General features: G+C 45.4%; 1 protein-coding gene across 3 annotated transcripts in view; it reads right to left on the reverse strand.

Annotated features, from left to right (window-relative positions):
• Positions 1-8,430, reverse strand: part of DYM (dymeclin) — a 215,528-nt gene extending 207,098 nt beyond the window's left edge. For 2 of the 3 annotated variants that reach the window (XM_027724300.2, XM_027724297.2), the window contains exon 1: positions 8,326-8,430. The gene's annotated coding sequence lies outside the window, so the exon portion shown is untranslated. Of the gene's footprint in view, positions 1-1,968; positions 2,022-8,325 lie in introns of all 3 variants that reach the window. The other variant, XM_039390634.1, reaches the window with a different exon arrangement.
• Positions 8,431-13,146: the final 4,716 nt, after the last annotated feature.

Below are 13,146 nucleotides of genomic sequence, written 5' to 3' on the forward strand. Positions count from 1 at the left end.
AATTTACTGTTTCTTCTAAAAGATTCTAGTATTAATTATTAACAATGTTTACAAGAATATATTTTTTCCTCTGAAAGTTAAAAGCAATTCAGCAATAGACACCTGCTGGGTCTGTGCTCGTAAGTATAACTGAAGGCACAGATGTGTACTACTGAACTTGGGAAAAAAACTCGTCATGCTCTCTAAACTTTCTACTTAAATAATTTTAGACAAGTAATTATAGTTCCTTTCAGGATTAAATCTTCTACTGGTCTCACAACCTAACTGCCAGTGTTGACATTTTGTTACTCTGTCCAGCACAGCCAGCTCCCCCTTCCAAAACTATCCTTGCCATGACTGTGTGGCTGAGTTTGCAGACAACATGAATAATACAGATGATATAACATAAAACTTCCCACAGAGTTATGAGACTACTGCATTATATATATATGATTCTCCATGCAACAGAAGACACAGAAGTTATATTAACAGTATGCATTATTCAGCCCCAATATGTGAATTTTACTGTCCACACAGCATATTTGAATTCTGACTACTCATTCATATTACAATAATATTCCACTGGAACACAGAGTGGTTTGACTGGGAAGGGACCTTAAAGCTCTCCTCATTCCACCCCCTGCCATGGGCAGGGACATCTTCCACTAGACCAGGTTGCTCCAAGCCCCATCCAACCTGGCCTTGGGCACTTCCAGGGATCCAGGACCAGCCACAGCTGCTCTGGGAAACCTGTGCCAGGGCCTCACCACCCTCACAGGGAAGGATATTTAGACCCAAGGATCTAATGCTTTATGGACTAAATATCATACACAACTTGCCAACAGTGCATCCACAGCTAAAGAACAGTCTAAAAAACCCAAAGTTACACCTTATAGATGTATATTCCTGTGCAGGATAAGAGTGAGTTGTCTGAAGCAGCTGCACAGCCTGGAAGTCTCTTTCTATTTGTTTAATATGTTTCAACTTGCTTTACTAGAGCAGGGAAAGCTGCAGTAAACCAGAAGCCCTGCTTATTTTGCCATCTTTATGAAGATACCTTCCTGTTCCCAGTAAACCAGCTTTTGCAACTCACTAACCTACTTCTGTCACAGCCTCAATATTCTGTCCCAGCTTATTCCCTAATACAGGATTTTATTCCTATTAAAATATCCCTATTTTCCATCCAACACACAAAATATCTCAAAACTTCTCTAGGGCCTCTGAAAGGCAGGTAGGGAGGTAGTCAAACCAAAGACAGATCAAATTAAGTGCCAGCTGATCTGGGCAAGATCTTGCATGTGCTGCTTTAATACTCACCCCTCTTTACCTCGGCTTCACTAAACCTGTCCCAAGTTTCATCACATCCCAATGACTGCAAAATCTTCATGACCTAAGAGATCTTATTTCTGCCCATCAGTAAACAAACCACAGAGCACTCCAGGGCCCAAGAAAACGTAACAAATAAAACAATATGCAAAAAGAAACAACATCACCTGGTCCTCCGCTGTACCTTAGGATTAGAATCTTTGTATGGATTAACTGCTGACAGAAATACCAACAGGTTCCATACAAAGCAATTTTCCCAGAGAAATTGGAACTGGGTACCACACCTACCCAAAGGAACCAGAATAGGGGTCACAGATATTAACTGCTATGACAGGACAAGGGGGAATGGCTTCCCACTGCCAGAGGGCAGGGTCAGATGGGATATTGGGAAGGAATTGCTGTCTGTGAGGGTGAGAGGTCCTGGCACAGGTTTCCCAGAGAAGCTGTGGCTGCCCCATCCCTGGAAGTGTTGAAGGCCAGGTTGGACAGGGCTTGGAGCAACCTGGGATAGTGGAAGGTGTCCCTGTCCGTGGCAGAGGGTGGGGCTGGATGAGCTTTAAGGTCCCTTTGAACCCAAACCATTCTGGGATTGTATGGAATGAGCACAGACACTGTAAAACCGAAGAGATTTGATTTCAGGAGCTGACCTACAGTTTCTCTTACCTACATAAGGCCTTCTGCTCCGTTCCAGGAAAGAAGGCAACAGTAAGCAGACCCTGTAATTCAAATCACAGCTATGTTAGCTCTCCAAATCTCCTAATCACTCTCTGAAAAACAGGGTGACAAAGCTCCCTCAATAAGGACAGCTTTGCAGCTTCCCAGGCATACTGTTTATGCACCTGCACTGCCTGGGCAACTGTTTTGAAGAAGTTTTGGTGCTGTCACCAAGGCTCGAAAAAATAAAAAAAGAACAAGGAAAAAAAAAACAAGAAATGAAATTTTATCTTTCTGCAAAGATAAAAGGCAGTTATGCAAATATTTCATTAATACCAAGGAATCATTCACTAGTTTTCACACAAAAAGAGGCACAAAAGCTTAAGAACTTTGTTTTTACCAATTAAATCGGTAACATTTTGCTAAACAAAACTAATGATGCAGAAATACACAGCAATAAGAACTCATGACTGTAAAAGGAATCTTTAGGGGAAAAAAAAAATCTTTACAATCCTCAGACTTTAGGATTTTTTGCCATTTTAAATCAGAGGAGAGCACTGAAATAATCTTTGTTTTTAAAGCATGTTAAAGAGTCAAAATATTTCAGCTATAACTCAGTACCTGGCAATCACCAAATAGAGTCAAACCACTGTTAAGAATTCACCTTCTCTGACACCCTAGTCACTTACAACCAAACTACCTGGGAGATTTCAGAATGGAATAAATGTGTTCTTCATGACCAATTAAAAAAGTTTCCTACTGTTTTTAAGTTAATGACTGATGCAGAAAAGACTGTTTCTGCTCACTTTACTTTTCACTGATGTGCAATTTTTCTCCCCTTTTCTACAGCATATTTGGCGACAACTCCTTTCTCCAATTCCCTTTATCCACCCCCTTCACTTTTTCACACTGCAACTGTTGAGACACATACAAGCACCCAAAAAAAACCCCTAAAACCAAAAAAAAAGAAAAAAAAAAAAAGGTTTTGTGAGAAGTAGCAGACTTTTGTGAAAAATACAACATGACCATGATGGGGTCTATCCTTGCAACTTGGGGGCCAACACCATCTTTCTTGGCTTTCTAGATAATTCTCCATTTCTCCTCTACCCAGAACGTTTCACACACTACTAAGTTTGACGGCTGCTGCCTGGGGTTGTGAAAGTCTGTACCTACAACCCTTCAACTTAACCTTTGCAGCAGCACAGCACACTAACCATTCACCAGGTACCAAAGTACCTTCCCTGAAAGCTCAACACCTTAGGACAGAAGCACTTTTGGACAGCAGTAAGAAATGCCACAGGCTTATGAAGTGGTCCCCATAAACCTTAAGTACAAGGAAAATAAAAACGTCCATCTTCAGGTCTTAAGGCAGCTCCCAATATAAATTATCTGACTTGTCCACTGTTTATTCTGCTGGATGAACAAGCACAGCATCCCTTTCAGTCCTCCTGGACTATTCTACTGCCTTCCTCTTCCGCAGCAAGAGCCTGAATAAAGCAGCACTGCAGTGACAGTAGTGTGGTCCTTCTGGCTTCCACTGAAGCCTGGGGAGTCCTGCACGTAGCAGAAGTGATTTATCTTGATAGATTTACTGCAGGCAGAGAAGGCCCCTCACAGGGAGGGCACGCAGCTGAAAAAACGAGTGACGATGCTGTGTTTTCTGCTCCAGTTCCTTTTCCACAGCATTTTCGTGGGAGTCAGTCATCAATAAAAGCCTAATTCTGAAGAGCACAATCTGCTTCCTTCACATCCCACCTACGGGACAGTTGTTCTGCTCCCAAACGAAGAAGGGATTTTTCAAGACCTTCACAGTGAGGCAGAGTATTTCAAGCAGAAGGAATCGGATGTGAGCGAGCCCGGATGTTGTGGTGGTTGCCCAGACTGCTCCACAAGAGATGCTATAAATCACCTCTGTCTTTGACAGTTCACCCTACACGGTTTGTCGTGTTGCAATGGAGTGTTCTGAAAGGAGGTGACAGGACAACGAAAACCTGAATTCTATACACGAGACTGACATGTACAGCTGGTCTACTTTCTCAGTGCCATCACAGAAGCTTTACACATTTTAATTCATTCTTTATAGTAACATGCAATCACTAACCACCAGGTTACTGGTGATCCAAACAGCTAATGTCTGATCATCAAATCTACTAATTTTGATAAGGAGATGCCCGTTTAATAATCTCAAAAAAGCTTATTTCAAATGAACTACTAGTCACCCTCACTAGTCACCTTCACAGCCTCACCCTGAAATGGAACTACTGACTCACAGGTGGAAAAAAAAAAAAACCAGCCCTGCTCAAATCTCTTTTCTCTAAAGTTATTCAAGATCCAAAGAAGCCTGACACAAAAATACCATTCCAACCTTTTGCCTCATAACAAAAACTTGTGATACTGCTCTAAAACATATGAAAATATTATGTGATGGCACCGAACACCAATAAAGCAAATGCATGCTTGTGACAAACAATAATCCTGTTTTGAAGACCTAAACCCCCAAATTGTTGTATTTCCACCCACCAAGTATTGGCCTCTCCATTAACACACAACCATTAGGTGACACAACTAATTTCTGTTAAGCTTTTTGTCCTCTCTGCCCTCAGTCACCATGTTTTGTCAGGGGCAGGACAGCGGGTACATGTTCAATCTCTGGAAGGAGCTTTTTTGAATCCCACAAACACCTTTCTGTTAAGAAGTTCAGAGAGCTGCCATTTAACTTTTACAAGTAAATAAACATTTATAGAATCTAAGAACTTCTTTGTCCAATTCCCACACATGCAACAAAACATATCTCTAGTTCGTGGACACAAAAATCCACAAGATCTGTTAGGGACTCCTCAATTTTGTCCGTTTTTAATGCTGGCAGTTACACACCCACACCAAAACACCATACTTGTGGCCAAATCTCCCTGAAGACACAAAAGCCTCTAAAATTTATCAGGAGCTAACAAAACTTAAAGCTACAAACCCGATAATTTTTCTGACGTAACTCCTACATAACATTTCGTGAAATAATTACTGCACCAATCTGACGAATTTGAGAGTAGAATGACAGAATCAGTTTTAGAAAAACGTCCTATGACAGAGGGGGAGGAGAGGTGGTGTGGGGGCAATTATAAAAAAAAAGTTACCTCTATCCTTATTCAGACATTCCTACACACCAAGGAAAGGTCAGCACTCAAACACAGCCAGTGTTTTCTGGAGTATATGCAGAAGTAATTTCTTTAATCCAATTAGTAAGCACAGTTAGAAGGGAGGAAGGCTGGGTCAAGCACACCTTACAATTTCTGTGTAAAAGGCTCAGCTTTCTGCACCCGTTATGAAACTGCTACAGGTAAACAACACACTTTGCAAAAGTTTCAAGAAAGGAAAATTAAAATACTATCTCTGCTCTTTGCAGTGGGCAGGTACTTCTGTAAATCTGGTGTTTGCCCTCACCGGTGAGGCTCCTGCTGCCTGCAGGATGGCTGTGCTGGAACTACGAAACAAGACCAACAAACTGAACTTTAAACAAGAGCGTCAAAGGGATGTGGAGCTTAAAAAAAAAAAAAAAAAAAAAAAAAAAAAAGACTAATCAAGAATATGCATAAAGAGACCTGACTTGGCATAACTGCACATCAGTACCAATGTTGTTGGTTTTATCTTCTTCCAGCGGCCAAAAAGAGACTTTTAACAGCACAGATACAGCAGTGGTCTTCAAAAACACAACGTTACACCAATACCCTGACAGCCTATGATGGATTGCAGTGTCGGAAATTTTGTTCAATATGAGAATGTTTTTGTTGAATCTGTCCCTCTTTTTTTTTTTGTTTGTTTGTTTTAATACTCAGTACACATATCTAAACATCAATTTATAGTAATCCATTCAGTTTTCACCACAATTAAAACAGGCAGCCAGGTTGGATACGACACAAGTCAGGAAAAACCCAGCATGGTTTAATAAACTATGTAGCTTCTTTATGTAAGGAGTGTTAAGATTATTGTTACACACAAAGATTTTCTCCCAGACATAAATAAAACCTGCCTAATGGCCAAAGTAATGTTTCAAAAAGATTATTCAACCACCTTTAAAGCTTCAAACAGGTGCTCTGATGTCCATTAGAAAGTCTGCATTTGTTTCAATATTGGTATATGTTTCTGTATTTCAAAGGTTATACAATTATTTTGGCATCTGTACTCTTCTTGAATTGGGAATTATGCATATTTTTACAACAGGGCTGTTCGTCTCTGCTTTAGAAGTTTCTCACAGCTAGAAATCTATCCACAGCATAAAAAAGCATGTTGTGCAGAAGGACAAATCTCTTTTTTATGTGTAATAATTTTTTATTATATTACACATCATGATTTACATCCCCTATCTCCAGGATCTACTGCAAATGAAATTATACTTGCCAGAGTGTGGGATTACTACAAGGTGCAAGAGGCTTCCCACTCTACAAAATACACTTTGAAGAAATACTGTTATAATCTTTAATCTCCCACTCTGACATCAGCTCATCAGCCACCAAACAGGATTTCTTGCTTTTAGTAACTTTTGTCAGTCATCAGCATGTTAAAAACACCTCACCAATGTAAAAAACAAAGTATGTTAAAAACTGCCAGAAGGCAGGGTTAGATGGGATATTGGGAAGGAATTGTTGACTGTGAGGGTGGGGAGGCCCTGGCACAGGCTGCCCAGAGAAGCTGTGGCTGCCCCTGGATCCCTGGAAGTGTTCAAGGCCAGGTTGGACAGAGCTTGGAGCAACCTGGGAGGTATCCCTGCCCATGGCAGGGGTGGAATGAGATGTTCCTTAAGGCCTCTTCCCTCCCAAACCGTTCTGGGATTCTGTGATCTTCCTATTAATCTGATAAAAGCACTGGAAGGAAGCACCAGAGCCACCTGAGCTTACCAATAATTTGCTATAAATACTTTATTGCTGACTTTAGCAGGAAATATCAGGGATTCGAGGCTGTGCCAGTAAAACACCAGCACAGGGCTGGAAGAGGAGGATCTAACGGATGCTCCAGGTAGGTGAGAGTGCTGAGCTGGGTCCATCATTCCCTGGGCCATCCATGGGCTTCTGCTGATACAGCAGCAACGTGGAAAGGCAACACAGCCTATAGAAAGGACAGCACGAGGCCTTCCGAAGCTCCTGGCAATCCAAGGAGCAAGAATAGTTTTGAAGCCACCCCAACTGGAGCAACTTCAATGGTTTTCAGCTGGGAATTGACACAACGTGGGGTTACACAACCCTGCGTTGGGAAACTGGGCCCAACCACCCGGGAGCCTCTTTCCACTCCCCTGCACTCCCAAAAGTGATCCGTGCAGGGAATATCAACAGCCTGGTTACTCCTGCAAATACCTCCAACGATTAGAGGTGCAGCCCAAACACGTTATCCCTCAGCACAGGCAAGGGGAGAAATCAGATTACGGCCCCGCGAACTCCCTGTGCTCAGCACAGAAGATTAAAAAGAATAAATAAGTTTAAAAAAAAAAAACAAACAGTGCTTGGCATGAAGGCAGAGGAGGTAATACAAAGCCTGGTAAGAGACAAATTCTGTTTTAAAGTCAAATATGCCTTGCTTTCAATAAATATTGTCTTTCAGAAGCATGAAAACAAGTGGCAGGAGAGAACAGGAGGTGGAGTGAGCAGATCTGAGATGGTGCAGAGCACCAGAAAACGCTCTGGTTCTCAGGAAGAGGATGGAAAATACACCAATTTATCACCTATGCACGAATAATAAATGTCATTATGAGCACAAAACAAGAAATACGGGTGTGAACCTCTGGCATTCTGGTACTGAGGGCACATAAAGGGACACAGGGGCATCCTGGGGACCCTGAGGGGATCCCTGGATCCCTGTCAAGGGAGCACCTTTGGGCTGGATAAAGGGACACAGGCACATCCCAGAGATTCTGTGAGGGATCCTTGGATTCCTAACGGACACAGGCACATCCCGGGGACCCTGTGAGGAATCCTCTGGATCCCTAAGGGGAACAGGCACACGCCGGGGACGCTGTGAGGGATCACTGGATCCCTAAGATACACAGGCACATCCTGTGGACCTGCGAGGGATCCCTGGATGCCTGTCAGGGAGCACCCGGGGGTGGACAAAGCGACACCGGCACATCCTGGGGACTCTGCAAGAGATCCCTGGATCTCCCCTAAGGGATCCCTGGAGATGCCTCAGCCCGGCCGGGGACACGGCGGTGCTGATGTTACTCTCCGCAGCGTCGGTGCCGACCTACACAAGCGCATCCCTCCCTCTGTCGCGACACGGGCCCGCGCCACGAGGGGACGGTGGCGTTGGGAGAACCGGGGGGAACCTCGGGGGCCCCTCTCGGAGCCGGCGCCCGCCGAGTCCACCCGCGGAGGCCGCGCTTACCGTCGGAGCCGGGTCGGTGCCGGGTCAGAGCGGGTCGGTGCGGGGTCAGTCCCGGGCCCCTCGGCCGCCGCCGCTCCCGGTCCCCTCACGGCCCCTCTCGGTCCCCGCCCGCCTCCACGTCGCCGGCGCGGCCCCGCTGCGCGTGCGCGGAGCGCGCCCGGGGGCTCCCGCGGGGCACGACGGGAGTTGTAGTGCGGGAGGGGCGGGCGCGGAGCCCCCGAACCGGGAGCGGGACGTGACCCCAGAGCGTGAGGGGGGAGTTGAGACCCTCTGACCCCCCGGGTCTGACCCCGCCTGCAGAACTGCCTCCTGTTCCCTGGGGAACAACAGCACAGGGACGTGGAGCTGCTGGAGAGAGTCCAGAGGAGGCCACGGAGATGCTCCAAGGGCTGGAGCCCCTCTGCTCTGGAGCCAGGCTGGGAGAACTGGGAGTGTTCACCTGGAGAAGAGAAGGCTCCAGGGAGACCTGAGAGCCCCTTCCAGTGCCTAAAGGGGCTCCAGGAGAGCTGGAGAGGGACCTGGGACAAGGGATGGAGGGACAGGATGAGGGGGAATGGTTTCCCACTGCCAGAGGAGAGGGTTAGATGGGATATTGGGAAGGAATTCCTCCTGACTGTGAGGGTGAGGAGGCCCTGGTGCAGGTTTCCCAGAGAAGCTGTGGCTGCCCCTGGATCCCTGGAAGTGTCCAAGGCCAGGTTGGACGTGGCTTGGAGCAACCATGTCTAGTAGAAGGTGTCCCTGCCCATGGCAGAGGGCAGAACAAGATGGGCTTTAAGGTCCCTTCCAACCCAAACCATTCTGGGATTCTATTCTGTGACTCTATTCTGTGATTCTATGACATGCTCTGCAGACCAAGGCTGGTATTCTCTGAGCAGAGCACGATGCAGGTGTGAGCAGAGACCTGCTGGGCAGGTAGGACAGGGGAGCAGCAGCAGCAGCAGACCTGCGTGGCCTGGGATTTGGGTGCAGGACTTGTCCCACTAACCACCTCCCCTCGTGGAAAGGTCCTTCCTTGCATTACAGTCCAATGCCACAGCCTCTGCCTCGCCTTCTGTGCCCATGCAGGCTGCAGGTCCAGCTCCTGAGTGAGTCACAGAGTGACCCATGGCAGGGGGGGTGGAACGAGATGATCTTTAAGGTTCCTTCCAACCCAAGCCAGTCTGGGATTCATTCTGTGATTCTCTGCTCTGCATCCCACCTTTTCAGTCAGAGGGACACAAGGTAGCTCTGGAAAGTGGAACTAAGAGCTGGTGGGACAGATGGAAGGAGGAATTACCAGGCATAGCCTTGCCCTCGTACTGCTTGAAGTCATTGCTTCTGGCTCTGGTAACCTCCATCTCTGAGGTGCTTTTTGTGCCACCAGTGGCTGGTTCCAAAGGTACCTGTTCGTTCCCTAGAAATGAAGCCCTTCCCAATGTAGCCCTGAGCAGAGTCCCACATTCCACATGGTGTGTGATTCCCAACATCCATCCGGGCTCTTACACGTACCCGTAACCAGGCTGTGCATGCAAACAGCACAGGTGGGGTGTGACCACTGTACAAACATTGCCACCTTACCACAAGAATCCTGGCATGGGGTTGGCCCTCACGTCCACACAGTGCTTGATCGGAATGAAGGTGGTGCAATAAGGGTTGTGCAGGACCAACAGGGCAGCTGTAAAGCTCTGTGTGCACAGAAAAGGAGCTGTAAAACAATCCCCACGCCAAGAACGAGAATCGCTACATCTGCCTGTGTATAAATACATCTATTCACAATGTTTCAGATAGTTTATGTTTCAATGCCCCACCTCTGGAAGTGTCCAAGGCTGGGCTGGATGGGTCGTGGAGCAATCTGTGTCCCTTCCCATGCAAAGGAAATTGGACCACATGATAATTAAGGTCCCTTCCAACCCAAACTAGTCCGTGATTCTAAAACAACAGTGAAAGAAGAATGCAGCACTATCACCTAAAAGCATTCCTAAAGCAAGAGAGTCACTGTGACAAACATGGCCTTCCAGACCATTTCAATTAAATTACTGCAGTCAGGTTCACTGAAACACAAAAATAATGGCAATCTGCTAAAACCAAAATATGATTTGGTTCAGTGAGCATGTTCTAACAATCAGAAAACCTCACAAGGAAGATAATCCCTTCTTTTATGTCCTTGGAAGTTTAATGAAACAGAATTAGTTCTCACTAAAGGAGATTTAGTTAACCTACGTGTAAATTAAATTTCTCTTCATTTCCTTCACCTGCAGCCTCTGAAAGGACTGTTCTTTCAGCAATAATGTTCTGCATTGTACAGAGATCAAGAAGGAATGACTCTGAGGACTGAACTTCAGCAGCAAGTCCAACAGCTCCCCAGAATCCCAGATGAGCCATGATTGCTACATCTGGGTAATAACAGCATATTACGTTAATATCATTACATCAGAATTTAACTGTGTTCTGTGAACACATCTCAATAAAGATCACTTTGCAGTGAATTTATTATCAGTTTAGACATCCTTAGCAGCTGTTCACATTACACTTAACCTGCCAGAATTTCCTTTCCTTTCAGAATCAGGCCCATCAAAATAACCTGCAACATAAAATTTTATTTAAGAATTTTTTTTGCATACACTTGCAGAGTTTTTTTTAAACATGAATTTCAGTTAACTTCTTGCCATCCAGCTACCTGTGCAAACCAACGTGGAAGGCACCACGTCACATTTAGACCTTCCCACTAAGAAAAAAATACTTGAAATTAGTTGATTTGAATTATGGTTTTTCAAATATTTATTTATTGATTGATCCTTCCTCAATAGTATTTAAATAAAGCCAGGTGGTTTTAATTGTGAGGGTCTTAGGACTGAATTTACAGAAGTACTTTTGTCCCTAAAGATGTCAACTCTGCAATTTTCTAAAAGTCTGCAGTGTAAATTGAGCTGCTACTTGGTCTAGGAAATTCTGGCAGATGTCCACCTGCCATCATCAGATACCTAAACCTTTTTAAATCTTGTTTTCAGTGAGTAATAAAAATATGGGAATTTTCTCACTTAAATTCACTTGCTATATATTATTCTCTTGAGAGGTTTTCCTTAATTTCTGTCTACTTCTTCTCCTTAAACAAGGCTTTGTGCACTTCTTTGCATCCCAGATGATCTCCTCCACTCCTGCCCAGTCTCAGGTAGTTCCTTTGCTTTCACATGATTTTTTTTTTTTTTTTGCTATTCACAACACAACAGGATTATCGACCTATTCTTGGAAAATAATAGGAACAGAAGAGTTATAACACAAATCTCCTGCCAGAGCTTCCAGTGAAGTGCCTCACTGAGGTAAGTTTTGTGATGTAGATTACTCATTTCAGGGTTTAGCTGCAACTAGTAGAAGTACTGGAACAGCATTCCAGAAAGCATAAACATGTAGTTTCACTTGCATTATCTGCCTCTTTTGGTTTTTGCATTTTTTTTTCAGTAGGCCTGGTGTTTAAATACAGGGCTGATACAAAGCTGGAAGCCCAGTGCAGCCTGCAGTCTAATTTACTGTACCCTTTATTTTCCATGTTATTGTCTGATGCACTTCCTTGTGTAATAATATCCTAAATAACTCAAAATAATTAATTACGCACACTTTATAAATTGACTGCCTAGGTTTACAGATTAAAGGAGCCCCAGTACAGCTCTTGCTCTGCTTTTTGTTGTGCTCACATCTGCTAGAGGTGGACACACTCTAAACTTCTGGCCTGTTTGTGAGGTGCCCAACACAGTAAAACAGTGGCTGGGGTTACCTGGCACAGGAAGTGCAAGGGAAGGGACAATCTTTTCAGCAATGCTCAGGATATCAGGACACATATTCCTGTTCAGCTGCTCAGCTGTAGCTTGGACTCTGCACTGCTGAGGCACCTCCAGTGCTGGGGCAGTTCTGGGCCCTCAGACAAGAGAGACCTGGAGGGGCTGGAGCGTGTGCAGGGAAGGGAACGGAGCTGGGGAAGGGTCTGGAGCAGCAGGAGCGTCTGAGGGAGCTGGGGGGGCTCATCCTGGAGAAAAGGAGGCTCAGGGGGGACCTTCTGGCTCTGCAACTCCCTGACAGGAGGGGGGAGCCAGGGGGTATCGGGCTCTGCTGCCAGGGAACAAGGGACAGGAGGAGAGGGAACGGCCTCCAGCTGTGCCAGGGGAGGGTCAGGTTGGACATCAGGAGGAATTTCTTCATGGAAAGGGCTGTCAGGCATGGGAAGGCGCTGCCCAGGGAGATGGCGGATCCCCCATCCCTGGAGGTGTCCAAGGAGTGACTGGATGTGGCACTCAGAGCTCTGGGCTGGGGGACAAGGTGGGGGTCAGGCACAAGACTCAATGGTCTTGGAGGGCTTTTTTAATCATGATTCTGTGATTCAGTGATTCACTGACCTAGGAGGAAGCTGTATCTGCGACACACTGATCCTGTGGGGGGTTATGTTCCAAGGATGAGGCAAGAGCTGATTAAACAGCAATTCCAAATTCACTTTTGAACAGACTCGCTCATTAAGGGAGAGCAAACAGCATTAAGCAGCGTCTTACAAGGGGTTTTCTGTGACTCAGCTCATTACAGAAGCAATGGCTGTAGCAACCAGGGCCTGATATCCATCAGTGGATGCTGCAGATGGATTCACACAAGGCCTGACCAAATCAGGCAGTGGTAGGAAATGATGCACCTCACCAGAGGCATTGGGTGGGCATAATTAATTATCTGGTAGGAGAAATCACAGTCACAAGTACAACACTGGACCACAGTGACACGGACTGCCTGTATAAAAAGGTGTACCTTTTTAGGCATGTCTGGGGGAGGATTTTAGGGAGATTAAACCATAAATAGCAATCCAAAACT

Source organism: Pipra filicauda, unplaced genomic scaffold (assembly GCF_003945595.2).
Source record: "Pipra filicauda isolate LSUMZ 115617 unplaced genomic scaffold, ASM394559v2 scaffold128_size5466820_pilon, whole genome shotgun sequence".
NCBI classification, from domain to species: domain Eukaryota; kingdom Metazoa; phylum Chordata; class Aves; order Passeriformes; family Pipridae; genus Pipra; species Pipra filicauda.